The following is a 22438-nucleotide window of genomic DNA, read 5'->3' as shown; positions in this document are numbered from 1 at the left end:
CAAACCATATTTTTAAACTCTCTAAAGCACTATATGATTTGAGACAAGCTCCTAGAGCTTGGTATGAAAGACTTAGCTCTTTCTTGTCGAAAAATGGCTTTCAAAGAGAAATTACGGATACAACTCTTTTCATTAAAGAATCTAATGATCATTTCATACTTGTTCAAGTTTATGTGGATGATATTGTGTTTAGATTGGCAAATGAAGCCTTGTGTGATGAATTTGAAAAATTAATGACTAGTGAGTTTGATATGAGTACGATGGGAGAACTCACATTCTTCCTAGGACTCCAAATCAAACAAACACTTAGTGAAATTTTTATGCACCAAGGTAAATATGCGAAGGAGTTAGTAAAGAAATTTGGTCTAGACAAATCCAAACTAATGAGTACATTAATGCATCCTAATTCCAAACTGGAAAAGGATGAAAATGAAAAAGATGTTGATGAAACAAGGTATAGAGGTATGATAGGATCTCTCATGTATCTAACTTCTTTTAGACCGGACATTATTCATAGTGTGTGTGTTTTATATTTTAATCTCTCCAAAAGAATCACATCTCTCCACTGTGAAAAGGATCATTAGATACATCAATGGCAGGGTTGATTTTGGTCTTTGGTATCCTAAATCTGATGAGTTTTGTGTATTTGGGTATTGTGATGTAGATTTTGTCGGAGATCGGGTTGATAGAAGAAGCACTTCAGGGATCTTTTGCTTTCTTGGACAGTCCTTGAATGTATGGTGAAGCAAAGAGCAAGTCATTGTTACTCTATCCACCACAGAAGCTGAATATATCTCAGCTTCTTCTTGCTATTCTCAATTAATTTGTCTTAAAATATAACTTGCAGATTATAAATTGCAAGTTAATAGTATCCCTCTGTTTTGTGATAACTTGATTGCAATCAACAATTCAAAAAACCCTATTTTGTAATCAAGAACTAAGCACATTGAAGTGAGATTTCACTCCGTAAGAGAACATGTGCAAAAGGGTATAATTGATATTCAATTTGTGAAATCTGATGATCAATTGGCTGATATTTTTACAAAACCTCTATGTGAAGATAGATTTTATAAATTGAGAACTGCTCTAGGGATTGTTGATGTTGAGTTTTTGAACTAAATGTAATTAAAGTCTGGTTACTTTTGTCTCTCAGGTCGACAGGAGACAAACTGGACAGATGATGACTCCCTTTAGGTTCCATGAAGATCTGAAAGTGTGTTGATGATTTTAATTAATCTAAAACTGAACCAAATCCATGGTGGTCTAATGTGTTTCCTTAAAACTATCACCGATCCCAAGAGAAAGATATTCTATTATGAAGTGGGCCTTATTACTTGTTTTAATCACTAACATTAAAAGGAGTATTTGCTTTTTGTTTTTTTTTCTCATCCAAGTCAAATCAGTTTTAATCTTTCAAAATCTTTATTTGACTTATCATTTTAAAACTACCAGTATTGATTTTAAAATTCAAAATTTCTTGAATCTCGTTTTATTAATTTCATTTTGTGTTTTCAAAGGATTTTGAGCATTTAAACCAGTTATTGAAGATGCGCCATTTGTTTGATTGTATTAAAAGTGATAAGAATGTCTCTCTTCCATATGAATGTTTTTAACTTGCATTTTTTAGTACTTTGCTGTTGATCTGAGCAATGAGAATATGGAAGACAAAATTTCATATCTCAAGAGTGGTGGTGTAGTAAAGTAACCTAAAGGAAAAAGTACAAAGGCTACCAGGGACACGGTTCTTAAAGAAGATGAGGAAGAAAGTCTTCTTCCTCCATCCACTACAGGGACATCCTCATCTCATAAGTACCTTGTGAATGACATTGTTAAGGATGTTTTACATGAGTTTATCAATCTCACGAAACAGATTATCAACTCGAGCTAACAAGTTAGGCAACTAGCTCTTCAAAATGAGAATTCATTTCGAAAATCTCAAAACCGAGTTGAGGTGTTACTCAAATATATCGACTCCTTGGATGATGACCAAGCAATATCTGATCAAGATGAAGATCTGGCTGGAACCGAGGACGAGGGATCTAATGTCTAGTCCTGTTTGCTGTGGTTGCTGATGTTTAAAACTTTGTTTTTTTTGAATTATGGTTTCTGGTTTTTTGTTATGTTGAAACACTGTTTTATTACTTTTCTATTTTTTAGATTTAAAAACTGCTCTTATGGATGACTGTAATAGTCATAAGAACTCTGTTTTTGCACTTTTGGAATGCATGTTGAACTGATTTCTATGCAGGTTTTCCTCCTTAATGATAAAAGGGAGAGAAAAAGTGTGAAAAATGAATTGAAACAGTCCATGTATATTTCGATGAAAGATGCTGTTTCTATTTTAAAATTGTGATGAAAAATACCTGTTTTGCTCTTATTGTAAAGTTTGTTTAGGCATATTGCTCTAACATTAAATATGGGCTTTACTTGTTTTTATTGATACCTTGATTGGTATTTGAGCCTTTTGTTTTGGTCTTGTTCTGGATTGGTATCCGATTTTTTTTTTGAAATATTAGCTCTTATTTATGTTTGATTCAAGACTAGCTGATGATATATTTTGATAAAATCCTTGCTTCTAAAATCAAATATGTTCACTAAGACATTTAAATTATTTGTAAAATTCTTGGATATTTGGAATTGCTTCTATTTTGTAACAAGCTAATAAAAGCAAACATTTAAAGGGATCTTGGTGATCAAAAGAAAGGGGGAGCTTCAAATCAAAGGAAACATCAAAGGGAAGTCTCTAAAAATTTCTTTCATTTCATAATGTTTGTCATTAAGGGAGAGATTATTGAGTTTGAAGAACTAAAACATTGTTAAGAAGATGACTAAATATTATTGGGTTATTATCCAATTATTTGTGTGATTTGTTGTATTTAGTGTGCAATAAATAAATTAATCACACTTGGCCGAAGAAGCATGAAAAATAAGCTCATATTATATCTGGCCCAATATTGATTCAAACAAAGCACTCATATCATATGATGAATGGCGATGAAATCAAGCAATTTGAACAAGGAAGAAAAAAAAGAAATTTGGCCACAAATCAAACTTAAGCCCAATCGGTGGTTCACACCCAAATCCATTCACTCCACTTAGTTACTAACTAGGTAATTCAATGTCATTTCATTTGAAACACACCACACCTCACCCATCGAACCAAAGCTCTCTCTTTTCTCTCTTCTTCTTTCACATCACACTATGTGAACTCTGAAGCAAAAGAAAGAAAAAGGAAGCTCTGAGCTAGGGCACAATTGAAGAACAAAAAAAAATTTTTCAAATTCAAGTAAAGAAGAGAAGGTCAAAGGGGCTATAGCAAAAGAGAAGATCACATCAGAAAAGCAAATCACAAAAAGAGGATTCTACATTTGTGCTTCGTTGAAAAATGCTGAAGAAATTCTCTGCGTTATAAGAAACAATCTTAAAAAATGAAGAAAGTAAACATGATGGTGCTCTGCTATGAATCAACGCTCAAAAATCATACTTGGGGCCAAAGTAAAAAGAAACGACTCAGATTCAAAAGGCAAGATGAAAAAGGTTGAAAGAGAAAATTGAAGGTATGTTATATATCTGATTCGATTACTGCTTCTACTCTCTCTCTCTCTCCTCTGTGAACGCCGCTGCTACATATGATTTTGGAGAAGAAGCAAACAAGGTGCTGAAGCAAGTTTCAAGTCTAGGAAGCTTCATTTCTCTATTAAAGGAATGAACAGCCAAGGATTGAAACAAGGAGTGAGAGCACAACGTTTGGGTTCCCATATCTCATTGAGCTGTTTATTCTTCTCTTTTATGGTTCTCATTGAATATCTTGTTTTTTGAGTACAATCTTTCTGTGTTCCAATGATAAAATACAAAATGGTGAGGTTTGTAAGAAAAAGTTTTTGAGTGAAAAAAGACAGAGAGTGAGACTTGGAAAAAAAAGACATAGTTATCTCAAAAATTCTGTTAGTTTTTTTTTTGTTTTGTTGTCATGGTCATGAGGGGATTTTCTTACAAGTTGGGTTAGCACTTTGCTATTGAAAAGCTATGGTTAGTTTCTAGTCAAGTCTAGTTTGGGTTAGTAACTGGATTTGTCACAGATAGGATTGGTTAGAATCCTAAGGAGAATTGGTGATTGTAATCTGGTTAAAAGATAGTGAAATTCTATCATTGTTGTGATGAAGACTGGATGTAGGTTATATTGTACTGAATTGCTGAACCATGATATATCTATATGTCATTCCTCTTTCTCTTCTCTGTTTCTAGCTCTGCACTTTAGGAGACAAAACAAAAGTATCTCCTAAATCTACTATTTAGCTACACTTCATTGTACTACACTTTGCACGTAATTTTGTTTTGGCTCCTACCGTGTCAAGGGATAAAACTAGAATTTCTCCAGTATTCTTCTCAAAATGTATCAACAGAATTCAAGTTTAAAAGCTAAAAAAAAAAAGAGGTCAAAATTCAACTCTCTTTCTCTTAACCACCATAACCATCACCTCCACATCAAGAAATCAGGCTTGTTTATATGCAAACAATAATTCTAGTTCTACCTTAGCTCCCTTTAGACATTATCCTAATAATTCTGTTACTAATAGTGTTTCTTTCAATCTAGATTCAAGAATAAAAATTGCTATGGCAGTAACATATAATAGATATAATGATTTAGAATTGTGGCATAAAAGACTTGGCCACGTAGCCATGCATAATGTACAAAGAATTCTATAGCAATACAATCTTAAGTCTTGTTTAATAAATTCAGTTAACTCTATATGTGATTTTTGCTCTATGAAAAAATTACATGCTTTGCCCTTTTATGATTCTGCATCTACTTATCATAATCCTCGTATTTGATTTTTATTTATATCTGGGAGAGAGCTCCTATAAATTCTAGGAAAGGTTATAGGTACTATATAAATTTTGTGGATGCTTGTACCCGTTACACCTGCATCTATTTTTCTAACTAATAAATCTCAGTCATTATATTGCTTACAATCCTATAAATCATTCATGGGAAATCAAAGTGGCCAGAAATTAAAAGCTATTCAGACTGACCATAGTAAGGAGTTCTTATAAAAAGTTGTCCTGAAATTTCTTAATCACAATGGTGTACAACATAAATTATCATGTCCCTGCACTCATCAACAAGAAGGTATGGTTGAGAGAAGGCATAGATTTATAATTTAAATGTGGTTATCACTATTGGCTACAACATGTCTCCCTATGCATTTCTAGGAGGATGCCTTTACAACTGCTATTTTTCTCTTAAATAGATTGCCTATTGCTGTTTTAAACTGTGACACCATTTGAGAAACTATATGCTAAGAAACCTAACTACATGATGATGAAGGTGTTTGGGTGCTGCTATTTTCCATTTATTAGACCATACAATAAACACAGATTAGAATATTAGTGTCAAAAATGTCTTTTTTTAGGCTATGATTCATTGCATCATGGTTATAAATGTATGAATAAATAAGGCAAACTGTATCTATGCAAAAGTGTTATGTTTGATGAGACATCTTTTCAATACTATGAAATGTTTAACTCAAATTCTACAAGCACTTGTGTCTCTAATGCTAATCCTCTTCCTGTACCAACTGCTGTTATCATTAATTTTATGATTGATGCCACTGAAAATTCTACTTCTGGACAAGAAACTAACACAAATGGATTGACGATTACTCATAATTCTGGTTCACATATTGACAATATAACAAATGAGGATTGCAGGTTACCCACTACAAGTTCATCAAGTCCTTCTCCTCAAATTGCTACAGGACAATCTGACTACCCTGCAAGTCTGCAACTGATAACACTATTACAACACAAGCAACTACACTCACCCAAACTTTCATATTTAACATTGAAATACCACCTCCACCCTACCCACACTCTACTAATACTTACAACATGCTAACTTGATCTAAAACAGGAAGTACTAAACCTAAAAAATTTCTTGCAATTAACAAATTGGATTTATTGATACAAGTTCCAAAAAACGTTCCACAAACTCTCAATTCAAGTTATTGGAAATCAGCTATGGATTCAGAATATAATGCACTGATTAAGTGTAGGGGTAGAAACATGTCAAGTCAGGGCAGACTTTGCTCTTAAGAGGTTAGGCCAGTCATATAGTTAATTGACCTGGACTTGGCCTGCAACCTGCTATAGAATTTTTTTAAAATATTAAACCTGGCCTGTTATTCAGTCTGGTCTGGCCTGTAGCCTGTTAAAAGGCTTGATAATTTTTTTAAAAAAATACAAATATTATTTAAGAAAATTATATTTTAATAAAAATATTTATATATAATATGTCATATTTAATATTTATAAAAAATTTTAAATTTTTAAAATATTTAAAATATACAAAAGTGTTTATGATAAAATATAATAAATTTAAAATATTTAATAATTTTGTTAATAATAAAAAAAATATTTATTATTTAATTATATTTTAACAGGTCCAGACATGCCTAACAGGCCAATAAGTTTAATTAGTAAGTCTAAGTCTGACCTATTAACATATTAAAATTTTTACAAAAGTCTGAGACTGTGTCTATTTTATAACAGGCCATGCTAAATACAGGTCAAGCTACAGGCTCCTAATCGGCCACCTGACCTATTTGCATCCCTAATTAAGTGCAATATATGAATTTTGGTAGAGCCTCCACCCTCAGCAATCATAATTGGCTGCAAGTGGGTCTATGCAATCAAGAAAAGTTCAAACGGAGAGATCTTGAGGTACAAGGCACGCCTTATAGCTAAAGGTTTTTATCAAACAGAGGGAGTGAACTATGAACAAGTGTTCAGTCAAGTCATTCGCCCCTCCACTGTTCAAGTGATTCTTACTATTGCAATTAATCAAGGCTGGATATTACACCAATTTGATTCAACAATACTTTTTTAAATGGAATTTTGAATAAACAAGTGTATATGGAACCACCCACAAGGTTATGTGAATTCTAATCCGAATCTGGTGTGTAAGCTCAATAGAGCTTTGTATGGCCTAAAACAAGCACCACATGCTTAGTATTTTACTCTAAAAGAAACCTTAAACAAATTCGGTTTTTAATGCACCAAATCAGATACCTCATTGTTTGTGAAAGGGATAAGTATTGTTTTAGTCCCTAACGTTAGGGTCAGAATCGAAACCGTCCCCAACGTAATTTTATTTAGAATCATCCTTAACGTTTTTTTTAGCATTTAAAATCGTCCTTTTTAATAAAAATTTTAATTTTATTTCTAAAATACCCCTATTTTAATAAAAAAAATTATAATTTTTTTTAAAAAAGAAAAGAACGCGTTTTGGGAGGGGGCGAAAGGAAACGCGAAGGGGGGAGGGGAGGGAGAGGGGAAAGGGGAAAGGAAGAGGGAGGAGGGGAAGGGGAAGGGGGGAGGGGACGGCACCGACGAAGTTTGGAGCTGCCATCACCGTGCCGAAAGAAAGAAGAAAGGAGAGGGGTTGCGACAGGGGAGAAGAGAAGAGGGGAAAGAGAGAGGGAGCGCCGGTGGATGGGAGGACCGTTAATGCATGCTTCTGCCGCCATGGAGTGCGTCGCCGGAAAGAGGAGCCTGACGCGAGGAGGGCAGCGCGCGAAGGAGAGAGAGGGGGATCCGAGGCTGAGCTGGTCCACACATGCTCCGTCGCCGGTCCGCAGGTGATGGGTGGCCGAGGAGAGAGAGGGATCCGAGGATGGAGTGCGTCGCCGGTCCTCGCACGCTCCGTCGCCACCGCTGGTGATGGGTGGCCAAGCGCCGGTGGTTCTGCATCTGCTTCTTCTTCTGAATCTGCTTCTTTTTCTGCTTCTTCTTCTGCTTCGGCTCTGCATCTACTTCTTCTTCTTCTGCATCTGCTTTTACTTGAGTTTCTGCTTCTGTTTCTGTGACTGTTTCTGCTTCTGATTTTGATTTGTTGTTTTTTATTTTATTGTTGTTGAATTTGTGTTGATTTGTTGAATTTGTGTTGATTTTATTGATATTGTTTTTCTTGGTGGTGGAGGTAAAGGTGCTGGTGGTGGTGGAGATAAAGGTGCTGATGGTAATGGAGGGCATTTTTGTCCAGAAAAAGTTTAAAGGACGATTTTAATATGAAAAAAAAACGTTAAGAATGATTCTAAATCAAATATTACGTTGGGGACGATTTCAATTATGACTCTCAACATTAGGAACCAAAACAATATTTATCCCTTTGTGACCTTAAGGAGATCGAAGCCCTAATCAACAACTTGAATCACATTTTTCCATTAAAGGATCTTGGTAGACTCAATTTTTTCTTGGGACTGGAGGTATCTTGTCTTCCAACTGTGTTTTTGTCCCAGGTGAAGTATGCTGAAGAAATACTAGTCAGAGCAGGAATGCAAGCTGCAAAACCCATGCCTACACCAATAGTGGCTTCATTAAAACTCTACAATAAAGACTTAGGGCCATTTAAAGACCCAAAAATGTATCATTCAATTGTAGGAGCATTGCAATATCTCCTAACAATAAGGTTAGACCTAGCTTATTCAGTTAACCGAATTTCACAATTCATGCACAATCCTACACTACAACATTGAAAAGTTGTTAAAAGGATGTTAAGATTCTTAAGAGGTACAACAAATTATGGTCTTGTTTTCAATAAATGTATTGACTATAGGTTGTTGGGATTCGCTTATGCAGATTGGGGAAGTAATTTAGAAGACCGCAAATCTATTACTGGATATTTCATTTACATGAGCTCTAATATGGTATTATGGAGATGTCACAAGCAAAGTAAAATTAGTAGTAGCACAACAGATGCAAAATATATATCGAGCTATGACTTTAGCTCAATCTGAGATAGCATCAATTCAGCAACTGTTGATTGAATTAAATGTCAAGCAATCTATCTTCCTATAATATAGTGTGACAACCAGAGTGCTTATCTTTTAGCAGTCAATTCGATTCTTCGTAGCAAATGCAAGCACATAAAATTTGATCTAGACAGCTTGAGGAAACAAATTAATAACAAGGATCTGTATACTAAACACAAGTAATTTTAGAGTAAGTATTGTTTTGGTCTCTAATGTTTTAGGGTCAGAATTAAAACCATTCCTCACGTAATTTTTTATTTAGAATAGTCCCAAACATTTTATTTCATATTAAAATCGTCCTTTTAAATTTTTATGGATAAAAATACCATCCACCACCACCAGCACCTTTACCACCATCACCACCTCCCTTACTCTCACCAAATACTAATAATTATATTCAAGAATACCAACAATAACATATTATTCAAATTCAGAAACAACAACATCAACTTCAACAACAAAATCTACACACAACAACAATGAAACAGAAAATAACAAATAAAATCAGAATTAGAAGAAAATACAAGCAGAAGCAGAAGAAGCAGAAGTAGAAGCTCAAGTAAAAGTAAAAAACAGAGACCAAAGCAAGAAGCAGTAGCAGAAGCCGAAGCAAGAAGCAGAAACGGGGAGGTGCAGCGGCGAGGCGACGAGGTCGGTAGCAGTGGCGGAGCGCAACGGCGAGCTCTCTCCCTGGCTTGCATCTCCTCCCTCCCTTGCGAGCTTTGGTTCCCAACAGCGACAGCGGTCCAAGCTTCACCGGCGCCATCCCCCTCCTCCCTTCTCCCCGTTCGTGTTCTTTCCCCTTCTCCCCGTTCGTGTTCTTTCCCCTTTTCCTTTCTCCTCTCACGTTTTTTTCTTTTTTTTTATTTTATAATTTTTTTATTAAAGTAGGAATAATTTAATAATAAAATTAAAAAATTTATTAAAAGTAATAATTTTAATACGAAATAAAACGTTTAAAATGATTCTAAATAAAAAATTACGTAAGAGACAATTTCGATTCTAACCCTTATTCCTAATATTTTTTATAATTAAATTGGTCACAATTCTCTCTGATCATTTATCAATATCTCTTCTTACTATTTTACAAATGCTATTAGATACCATCGTGCACCACCTTAGAAATTAGCGAATTAAAGGACAAGATAAAAAAAATAATATCATAGCACAAGCTCGGCACATCGAAATATATGGCTCAGTGCTTCAAGTTACTATTAAACAATACTATTTGAATATTTTGGTGCTAGAAAAGTGTACATCGATCTTAAATATTATAATCATATAATCTTCGATCTGCCACCAATAATTAGTGGGAGATTACCAAAATCTCACAAGTTGCTTTATATATGTATAGAGTATAGTTGTATGCCAAACAGTATCCAATAACCTTTTATCCACCCTACTTTTCATATACAGACACAAATAATACAAATACGGTGCAACAAAATAATATGATTCGTTACGAAACAATTTACAACCAAGCAAAAAAGACCTTTATGAAATGATTAATATATTGGAAACAAAGGCCTACACAGATAAGAGAGTGAAGAAGCTAAGATATTGATTGTGCCCTGTATTTGATCGAGTTTCTCATCAATTGTACGAAGATGTGTACCTAATACCAACCATGCATGGCCTTAAAAAAGATCCCTTAAGAATGAAGATCTCTTAAAGTAGTTAAAGACAGCTTGAGGGCACTCTCTTGGGAGAGTACTAACCAAGGGCGGTGGGTCCTTTCTTCGAAGATCCCAACCTTCTTCTTCACCACTCATGCTTTATGGCTACGTGCCTCTCCCTAAACACCAACAAAACTTCAATACATATATGCTAGCAAACAACAAAAAGAAAAATATAGGGTAAAATTACACTCATAAACAAACCAAATAAAAATCAATATTACATGATAGTTCTAAATGAAATAACGTTACATGTATATCGATTTTTGGCAATAAAATTATATAAATCGAAGCAAATTAATTTGATTTATTGTTCCTCAACATAAATCAAATTCATTTTACCCATTCGGTATGTAAATCGATTTGATTTATTAACTTTGTATTATATAAATCGAATTTAATCAATTCAATTCAACATTGGATTACATAAATTGATATTAATGAATTCGATTTACTTAAATAGGACATTGCATAGTGTAAATCGAAACAATTATATTCCATTTACTTCAAACGAGACAATCTAAGTAAATCAAATCATAATAATTCGACTATATTAGGGCTGTCAAATTGGATTAAATTCATCGGGTCATCCCATTTACTCATTTAAATTGGTAGATTTTGCCTCTAAAATTAGGTCCGTTTAAATTTCGGGTTAAACGGGTAGTTCATTTATTTTTTTATATATTTTTTTAAAAATAGCACTTTTAACAAATATTTATCCTGATTCGACCGAAAATCCGATCCATCAACTAAAAAATTATTATTTTTAAAAGTTTTTACCTAAAAATGATATTTTTTGTCAAAAATATTTTTTAAAAAATAAAATTAAATGATAAACGGGCTGACCCGTTTAACCCATCAGGCCGAGCATAAACAGTTTAGGCTATAAAATTCTGGCCCACGAATAAAGTAAGTTTAAACGAGCCAATCCATTTAACCCACGGACTTAACGGGTCAGGCTTAAATGGGTCAAGTTAGCCCGTTTGACAGTCCTAATCTATATATATAGACCAATGCTATAAATTGAGTTAAATTAATTCGATTTACTATTACGAAAAATTTGGTAACAAAAAAAATTAACAAAAAACAATCATAACTTACCTCATTTAGCATTTATTAATTATTGCGACAATTAATGAATGCTAAATTAGGTAAGTTCCTGCTATTTTTCTTTTGTGTCCCTATTACCGTTACTATTATACCTATGTATATAAATATGAACAGAATGTGAAATCTTCATCATAGTGGGTCTCACAATGGCTAGTGATGATAACTTTTTAGTTCTTGTGCAGTATAGAGAGTCGATTAAGAAAAAAATGAATAAAATTTACTGATAAGAATCCGTTGAGTGTTTTTATCAAATTTTCTACGAGTTTCACTGAGTTTCAGAATATTATAATCTAAAAACTGGGACTGTATGGCATGAAACGGGTGGAGAAGTTATTCTATAGAATTCTTATTTTTGTTGTACGTGATAGTGTGAAGTACGATTCCTTCGTCATAGACAGTGACAAAAATTTGTAAATTTTGTTCCACTATTATTGTCAATTTTCTGAGATGAGGACCCCTGAGCTATTGGCCAAACTTGGAGATGTCATCTGTAGTTTAGGAGGATCGAACAGAAATTCTTAATCTTTAGCGATGCTAGACGCCTCTAAACACACATAACAACCCTATATATCAATTACCTCGACGCCAACAGCCAATGAAATTCCAAACCCAGTAGGCTTGAAAATAGAAAATCGCTAGAAGATCCATGACTGAAGGAGCTATAATGGACCGGCCAATTTTATCACGTTCCTGTTGGCCACATGGCATATGCTCCAATATAACCATGAAAGACCAACAGATCCCCAACTGTATCTACCCATGTCCTCTAGCCTGGCTATGTACGGTAGCCAACAAATATGAAAATGTGTACCAGACTTATCACCGAAAAGCTGAGTCGATAACAGCATCATAATGTACGCCCTCGCATACCTCCTAACCGTATCTTTGTCTATGCCCTGTGGAAGCTTACTGAATGTGTCCTGCATCCAAGTACACTTCACAATGAACTTATCGATGCAGTTTGTAGGAGGTCATACACCCAACAATTCCTCAAACCAATCTCATGCTGGTCGGTTACCCTCGATGTATCTCTCAAAGTCTGTTAGACATTCGCTGACGTACTCAGCATCGATCGGGATCCCTAACTGGTACGCTACATCTTGTAACATAATTGTGTACTTTCTGAATAGTATATAAAAGTATGCGTCTCCAAATGCCATCTTTTCAAGAATGCACTCAATAATGGCTCATCCAACCTGAATCAGGTCTCATTCAACATCACAAGATGGTATATATTGGCCATCTGCAAATATGGTACGATAGATATCGTTTAGGAGCATACAATTCTATCTTTGCATACTGGTGACATATCAATAGAATTGCAAAATGATAAAAAAAATTATTTCTAAGAACCATAACAAAATAATTCACTAAATAAATATTAAACAATGCATGTCCTAATCGAAAAATGTCCTAAACACAAACAAATAATTTTACAAGTTAAAAAAAATCCGACCTAAATATAAATGGACCTAACGTGGAAAATTTTAATAAAAAAATAATTAATGTAAAACATACCACAATCCTCAATCACTATTGTCATTTACACTTTTGAGTTAAATTAAGGATACCTTTAAATTAAATTTTAACTAAACTAATTTTTACTATTTAATATAACATTTATAACTTATCAATTATAACAAATCCTTTAGTCACTATTCTAATTAACAATTATTTATAATCACTATTCTAAGTAGTATTTGTAGTTTTAAAATTCTAACAAATTATTAAATCACTATTTTAACTATCATTTGTAGTTTTGTATTCTAATTTCTACCTATCGTTTATAAACGAATACTCTAAGTGGCTTAATCTTAATAACATTTTAATTTATCTTAAAAAAAATTAATTTATTAATTTTTTCATTGATGCCACCAGCAATATAGACAACTTCATCCAACCAATAAATATGATTCAGGTCATCTTCTATGTGCGTAGTTTTAAATCTCGTGAGGTTGTTGCTTAATTTTTTTCTCTAGAGTGTGTTTTAGCAGTAGGAGAGATTTTGAATTGTAATTCGAAACAACTCAATTCAAATGGTATATATAAGAGTATAGAGAGTAAATCGAACCTAATGCATTCGATTTAGCTATTGTATACAATGCCTATAAATTGAATTGAATTCATTTGATTTTTTAGGAAAGTAAATCAAAACCACTTGTTTTAATTTACTATGAGCGTAAATCGAAATTTATACATTCGATTTATTCTGTGCTAATTATTTCATGCTAATCATTTCAACGTCTGTGCTAGGTCTACTAAATCAAACTTATATAATTCGATTTATATATATGCTTATTAATTCGACTCTTATTAATTCAATTTATCTTTAAAATATGTAAATCGAAATTAATAGATTCAATTTATATATAAACACAATTAAGATAACCATGTCACGTTATCGCATTTAGGTTTTTCATTTCATTTTTTTGTGTTTTACCCAAAAATATATATTAATAATTATTATATTTGTAACATTTTCATGTAATAAAAATTCTTTTTCTGATTTTTTAAATTCGTATAAATATTTTTTTGTCATATATTAAATTTTTTAAGATTAACAAAAATCAAACCCTTAAGTGTTTTTATAAAAAATCTAAAATTATGTTGTGAATTTATTTTTATTAAAAATTTAATTAATAAAAAAATATATAAATAATTATATCTTTAATATACATATAGCAAAGACTTAAAATGTGTTTTTATAAAATTGTAATGAGTTATTATTATTATTATTATTATTATTATTATTATTATTATTATTATTATTATACGAGAATCGTTTGATAAAATATTTATAGGCACACATTAAACCTAGAGATATGTCATAATCTTAGAAGTTAATGGATATCAGACTCATTTAAAATTTTTTATTTTAAAAATAAATATCTGCTATAGTATACATATTATTATACATGTAAATGTAAAGCTGAAAAGAGAGCATAAAATGCATGCTTTAGAAAATTTCTTTAATTCTAAATCTTTCCCTTTCCTTCCACTTTATGATAAATCTATACGGAACAAAGTACGCGGTTCAACTTTACATGATTATATATAAGTCATTTTTTAATATTCATTAGGCATAGTTGCATTGCATCCCTAGCTAATTAAGGATAAAGGGGTTTGTCCCTCTCTGCCAAACATTTTTGTGTGAACAGAACAATATATCACAAGGGATGGAGGGCTGTATTCAACTATATAAGAGAATGTTTGATCATGGTAGCAATTAATTAACCAATTGTTATTGCATTATATGGGGTTGTTATGTGGATCACTCACACATTATTAAATTAAATTCAAAGGTTAAATAGTGAATACAATCCTTTATAATTGTTAGATTAATGTGGAAAAATAATGTAGAACACTAGAACTAACTAGTAAGGTCTCTGTTGCGTTGATTCTACACCGATCAAATATGCCTTCAACAAATATATTAAAAGAAGTTTGGCTTGGATGATGTTGTCATGTTGGTAGAAAACTTTTTTTTTAAAGGTTTTTAAAAAATTAATTTGTATGTACTATTAATGTAAAAAGGCTTTTACATAACTTTTATAATATATAATAAACATTTTTTAAAAATAAAATATGTTATTTTTTCTACAACAAAAGAAAAAGAAAAAGTATCAGAACCAGTATTTTCATTAAAATTTAATTAATATTTAATTATTAAAAAAATATATAATTTTATATTATTAAATATAATTTCATATTATTAAAAGTATTAATAATAATTAATTAATAATATAAATTACAAAATATGCTAACTCTCTAATAACATAGTTTAATTTAACTAAAATTAACATTGAATTCATTAAATAATAGGCAGCTAGCTTTATTACCTCTTCTTAGATATCAATTCTTTTTTTGGAATATAATATAATAAATGAGGTTAATTCTAATCTATTAGTAAATTAGCAATGCATGTTGAATTCAAACTAAATCTAATGTTAGAAAAATGGTGAAAAATGATTCTTTTGAATTGTTGAAACTTCCTACCACGTTTACCAAAGACATGTTCTACCTTCTTGTTGAAGTAACTATTCCCCGGGTTCCACGAAGGAGAAAAAGAGAATTATTAAATTTAAAAAATATATATGAAAAAGGAGGGAAGAGAAGAAAAAACCGATGGAGATGGAGGAAGAGACAGAGGTAAAGTGAAGTCACATATATATACTCTCACTACTCTATCTAATTCTCCTTAGCCACCATTTTATTTATAAATATATAATGAAAAAGATGAGAAGGCATCTCTTTTTATGTGGAAGAGCAAAAAATAAATAAACAAACAAAAGGCATTAATAATACTAATCGCTAAAATGAAAAGCAAAGTTGGAGAGTGCATGAAGAAGCAAGCAAGAGAGAAGAACGTGTTGTGACCTAGTCAATTCAAAAGTAGAGGACAATAAGGTTTATGCTCTATTTTATTACTTTTATTACTTCTTTTCAAGTTTCACAACCATGATATATACGAACTATCAATTGTGACTAGTCAATAGTCATGTTAGGGAATCATATATAACCCTCCCTTGTCGGGTTTCTAAAATTGATATCCATCCTTTTATTTTGATTAAATCATTTATATAACTTAATATCTGAAGTCTTACGAAAAAAGTAGAAAATTTTTTTTCACATATAGTATAAGTCTAGGACAATAATGATAATGTAATATTATTAAAATTTATTATTTTATATTTATAATTTATAATTTATAATTTAATATTTAATATTTAAAATTATCTAAATATTAATCGGATCATCCGAATTCCTTACTCTAAATCCATCGTCTGATTTCAGTCCCCTGACACCACATGCAGAAAAAGTACCCTATTTTTCATAACGCTGTTATCACTCCACACTTTCCTTCGTATTAAAAATAAAAAGCATCGTAATAAACTTTGTTATTTTCTACTTTTTTCTAGTTATTAATGAGAAGGCGACGTATGATGTGTGTGGTTAGATTGAAGAGAGTCTATAACTAGAGAGAGTGGTATATCATGAAGAAAGACAGAGAGACATTGTTCTCTAAAGGGAAGCTTAGTGCTCAAGTTTGATTGCAATTCACCACCATCATCATCAAAAGAAGCTACTAAGAGTGATGGGGGCAAAGAAGTCATCTTTTTCATTGTGTGGGATATTCAAGTCATGCTTCTCAAGCGGAGACAGAGATTATGATTACTACTACGACGACGACTACACCGGCAGAAGGATATTTGCAAGCGACGAGGACAGAGGCCGATGGGTTGCCGAGCCCGGCATCGACGGTAAAGCCTCTGCTTTCATTGCCAGATTCTATGCCAACCGAGTCACTGATTCCGACCACCAATTTGCACCTTAAACTCATCATCAATTTTATTTTTTAATAACTCACACCACCATGCATCTTGCGCTTTGCTTCCTACCCTTCAAATGTAACTGTTACGCTTCGTAGAAATTCTTGATTAACTCATCTGGAGTACCATGTGGATAATTCGCAATTAGTATACTACAGTTGTCTTACTGTAAAGTTAAATATTAAAAATTATTAAATGATAATTTAATCAAATTTATTAAATTATTTAAAAATTTTAATCTTAGTTATAACTTTACGTAAAGACAACTGGGTTGATACTGAGAATTTCATATGTAAGAATTCATATCATTCCCTCGTTTGGTTGTAGTTATCCTCAGAGGCCTGGATCCAACTAAGTGGCGCTGCAATGATGTGTGATTATATTAATAATGTAAAAAAACCAAAAAATCAATACATTATTGTATTACTAGCTAGAGACGTTTATTTGCTTTAATTTTATTAAATTTTCCATCATTTCTATCTCTCTCTATCATACACCTTTTTTTTTTTTGTTTATATACACGTACAAAGTTTTAATTCATATAAGATTTGTTACTCATGCTTTTGTCACTGCTCCATTATTTAGAAAGTGTTTGGTTATATTAGAGGAGAAACAATAGGAGCATGTGATAGTGCATGAACACCAAACACTAGCGTTACTTGCTGCATTAAGGGAATTTCATCAGTACCCTACGTGGTGCGTCCTGCACTTTCCAAAACCATCGGCAAGGCTTCAATGGAATCACATCACCAAATTGCACATTTTAGTATTAGAATTACAACACAGTTCATCTAGAAATTATTTTTATTATGAAAAGAGAGATGGTGTTTTGGGTGAATATTGATATTTGAAGTGTATTACTGTGAAAATTATTCAACACGTCCCCCACGTGATGCAATATGCCTCCTACGTGTTGGTCAATATGTTGCCACGTGTCCAATACGCCCCCACTTGGCCAAAATGCTGCCATGTGTCCAACACGTCCCCCACGTATTGCAACACGCCATTTGTAATTACACCAAATAATTTCATTTTCCAAAAAAATACCAATATTTTTTTCAAAAAAAAAAATCAGCCCAGTTCATCCACCAATGCATGTCCCTAGCTATAATATCTGCTGACTGCTGTGACCCTATTCTTCTAAATTGGAATCTTAGGTTCTATATATAGAAAATAGTTTAATTCACATATAATCTAGTATATTATTATGTAAAAGTCTTTAATATATTATATAAAAGTTTTTAAATATATCGATATATTGATATTTCAGTAAATTTTAACTGTTGATATTAATTATATATATTATATATTTTTTATAACTAAAATTAACAGTTAAAATCACTGAAAATCGTAATGTATTGATGGGTTTAAAAATTAATTTTCTTATACTATATATATCTTGATCAACTTTGGGACAGATATCAATCATCTCAATTGATCGTGTCTCATCAATTTCCCCCTTATTTATTGCATGAGATTTTACTGCTTTTGGTACAAACTTTAGGGAGGTACTTCTCCTATATTTGGCCTCATGAGATTCTATCTTACTACCTCTATAGTTGGTTTAGATTGATCAATTTGATTTGAGATAGAGTATCGGTTGTTTTTCCATAGATTGACAACATACACTTTAAGAATTTAGAATAATGTATGTCTCCTCTTATATATTACCAAAAATTTTGGTTATCATTAGTAATTTTTTTCCTTTACATATGAACGAAGAAAAATGTTAGAACGCCATTAAAATTTAATTTTTTTTGTCAGTAACTAATTAATAATATTTAAAAAATATAAATTAAAAAATATATATTGTTAAATTAATAAACTAAAAAAATTAGACTAATGATTACAAATAGATGTCGACTAAAAACAAAAAAATTACACTAGTCTTTGAACTTTTTTCTATCAATAAATATACATACTCTATGTTAAAATAAATTGGTATGATAAAATAATAAATTATTTTTGTCAAACTTTATAAAATTAATCCATATATATATAGTAAATATATGAATTTAAAAGTTAAATTGAAAAAAAAAATTGCAATAATCTATAAATAGTTATAATCCTATATATAGTATAAATATATATAACTTCATTATAGAATGGCCTAATAAAAAGAATCTTAAAATATCCAATCAGTCAAATATCAAACTGCAATTTGAAAGGCAAAGGAGCGAAATAAATGATGCTCATGGTGTACAACTCATCATAACTTGTTTATAATAATTAAACAAGTGAAATTAGAGAGTGGAACTAAAAAATGAATTAATTAAAGGAAGAAGCTAACAGAGATATACATCCCATAGATATGGATGTTTCATCAATGCATCATTGAAGCCAAGGGTTTTCAGTAGTTACTAATCCCCTGCTGTGATCAATTGAGAGCCGTGCGTGTTCTTTCTCATGCCTAAATATATAAGGTAGGAGGGAAAGTTAAGTAATGAATATTAGACGAGTCTATATGTTGTGTTATATATATTGTTACCAAAGCCAAAGAGAGGTTGGCACGGTAACAAATTCAAAATCAGGTTCTAGCATTAGTTGGTGGTGGCAAACTCTCTGAAAACAAGTCCCTGACCTCGTTATCCATGGGTAACAATAAGGCTATTTTGCTTACTCTTCATGTGTATTAAAATTTAGAAACATGTATATACAGTAACACATATTTGCGGTATGTTTAACGGGATATATAAGGATTTAGAAGAACACGTTGGAGGTATATATACCGGTGGATTTTAGTATGACTATGTTATGCTAACTATAATGATCATGTAAGTATTGTTAAAATTAAAGTCTCACTTTTTCTTTTACATTTTAGTAATATTTTTTAAAAAGCACTGTTTAACTATAAAAAAGCATTACTTTTATTTTATCAATATTTTTTGAAACACTATAATTACTGTAATTATCGTAATATAGTCATACTAAAATGACTTATATATATTTAGGGTCTTACTAAAAAATTACGATATAAATATTAAACATGTACGGATAAACTTTTTAAAATTTCATCATCTTTGTCACTAACAATTTCCTTTTTATTAGGGATAAACACTATAAATAAAACGCTGAATATCGTCGGATTCAGTATCGTACATTAGCGTCGGATTTACCGACGGTTTAGGTGTCGAATTCGTAAGGTCAAATCATTACTGGCAGATTTTTGTTTTCGACGATAAATTTGCCAATAATAATTGAAGAGAAAACAGGAAAAATAGGCGCAAAATTTAGCGTGGGATTTACCGGCAGATTTTCTCGCCAATAAATATAATTAGTGGAACGTTGCGTTTTGGTGACGGCAATGCGTTACTAGACGGTAACAAATCCTAAAATTCAAAGCGCGAACCATCTCCTCCTTCATTTCGAATCCTCCTTTCTCTCTCTACCCTCTCTTCTCCCACCCTCTTTAACCCTATCCCCACCTCCGTCATCCCCGCCGCAGCTGGCAGCCCCTCTGCAGCCCATGCCGCCTCCTCTCGCTTCACCTTCTGCAGCCCATTTTCTCTAACATTTTCCCACTTTCGCCGGCTCTCCAACATTCTCCCGTCGCCGCTATCGTCGCTGCTACTAGGGGTGGCAAGCGGGGAAGCCGGCCCCACCCCGTCCGCTAAAAGCCAGCCTTTTGGCGGGCTGGCCCGTCCCGCCCTGCCTAATGAAGCGGTCTTGAAACCTCAACCCGCCCCCTGCCTAACAGCGGGCTGGTGGGTTGGCGGGCCAAACCCGTCAAATCTCCTTTTTTTTACTATTAAGTATTAAATAATATATATAATTTCACAACTATTTTAATAAATTTATAATTTCTAAAGACTTAAAAAAATTATAATTTCTAAATTTATAAACATTAAAGTTTTTATAATTATAAATATGTAATAAATATAATCATAAAGCAAGTTTTTTGAAACAAAATAATAAAACACACATTGTCCAAAATAAAATAAATATTATCCAAAACATATAATTAAACATCTACAAGTTTAAAATATAATCTAAAACACTAAATTAGAACATCTTCAAAAAATCCCTGAATCCGCGCAGGAAAGCCTGCCCAGCCCTGCCAAAACCCACGCTTTAAGCGGTGCGGGTTAGGCTGGCTTTTGATGTAAGGCGTTCTTAATTTTCCATCCCGGCCCACCTTTTTTGGCAGGTTACGCGGACTGATTCGGCGGTTTAGACCCGTTTGCCACCCCTAGCTGCTACCGTCGGTACTGTTGCGGCCCCTTCTCTGTTCTCTTCTCTACTTCTGCATTCCAGGTTCTTCTTCATTTTAATATTAATTTCAATCTTTGTTTTAGTTATCCTTAGTCTTATTATAGGTTTTAGTTGTTAGTTAGTATTATGCTCGAGTTAGATTTAATTTTTAGTTTTAGAAGATTTAAATCTTTTATTTTAGTTATACTTAGTATTATTATAGGTTTTAGTTGTTAATTAGTATTATGTTTGAGTTAGATTTAATTTTTAGTTTTAGAGGATTTAGGTTTTTAAGATAGGTCAGATTCAAAGTATTAGATTTTAAGTTGTTGAAAAGTGTTTGAAACTGTAAGTGAATTGATCGACTAAAATTGTTTGTTTGGATATTCTGCTGAAAATATTGTAAATTACTATAGCTAGTATATTATTAATGTTGACTTCTTGTCAATTAAAGTTGAAAGAATATGTGATTGTACTATTTGATATGTTTGATGTTTTTGAATGCCAAGTATTCGATAATATGCTTCTTGTAATAATTGAGTTTTTGGTGTGTATCTAGTGATATAATGTCATATTGATTTGTTTGTGAACTTACTTTTAATCACTACATATCACACTTTAAAACTTTGCTTTTCCACAAAATTCACCATGAATTGTTGTTATCTTTTGTATGTGTATTAAAAATTTTAGATTTGGTGGATTTAATTGAATTTTGACTGATGTTGTGGATTGAAGTTGGTTGGATTTGTGAAAATCATAAAGGTAGATATATGTCTAATTTTAGGGGAGGTTATGTCATTTTTTTTGAAATAATATAAATATTAAAGGATTTATGTTGTATATGCTGATTAGTGTTAATTGGTATTCTCTTTGCAGACATGACAACGGATAACAGAAGTGTCACGAGTCGGCCTCGTGGTCGTGGTAGAGGGAGGGTTTTCACCGGTACCTCAAGGACTTCTCAATTATTGCCCTATATCCCGACTACCACGTTGACCACTATGACGTTACAGGCGGGTCCATCGGACAAGCAATTCATCATGGTCTCAAACCCCAACTACGTGGCTCCTTCAGTCCTTCTGCTACGCCCCCTCCAACTCCAGCGACAGAGACCGCGGCGCCGGAATCCTCTAATACGACCCTGTCGGATGCCCCTTTACCACCGCCCGTTATACGGATGGTGATTTGGCCTGATGGCATGTCGGCGTGAGTACTATTTTAATGTCTTTTGTTTCACAATCTATTTTGAATTTTTTAAGCTTTATGTGTTTGCTAATCTTAAATTTTTCATTGATAAATTTGCATAAAAAAACAATGC

Source organism: Arachis hypogaea, chromosome 1 (assembly GCF_003086295.3).
Source record: "Arachis hypogaea cultivar Tifrunner chromosome 1, arahy.Tifrunner.gnm2.J5K5, whole genome shotgun sequence".
Lineage (NCBI taxonomy): Eukaryota > Viridiplantae > Streptophyta > Magnoliopsida > Fabales > Fabaceae > Arachis > Arachis hypogaea.
This window is presented reverse-complemented; position numbering follows the sequence as displayed.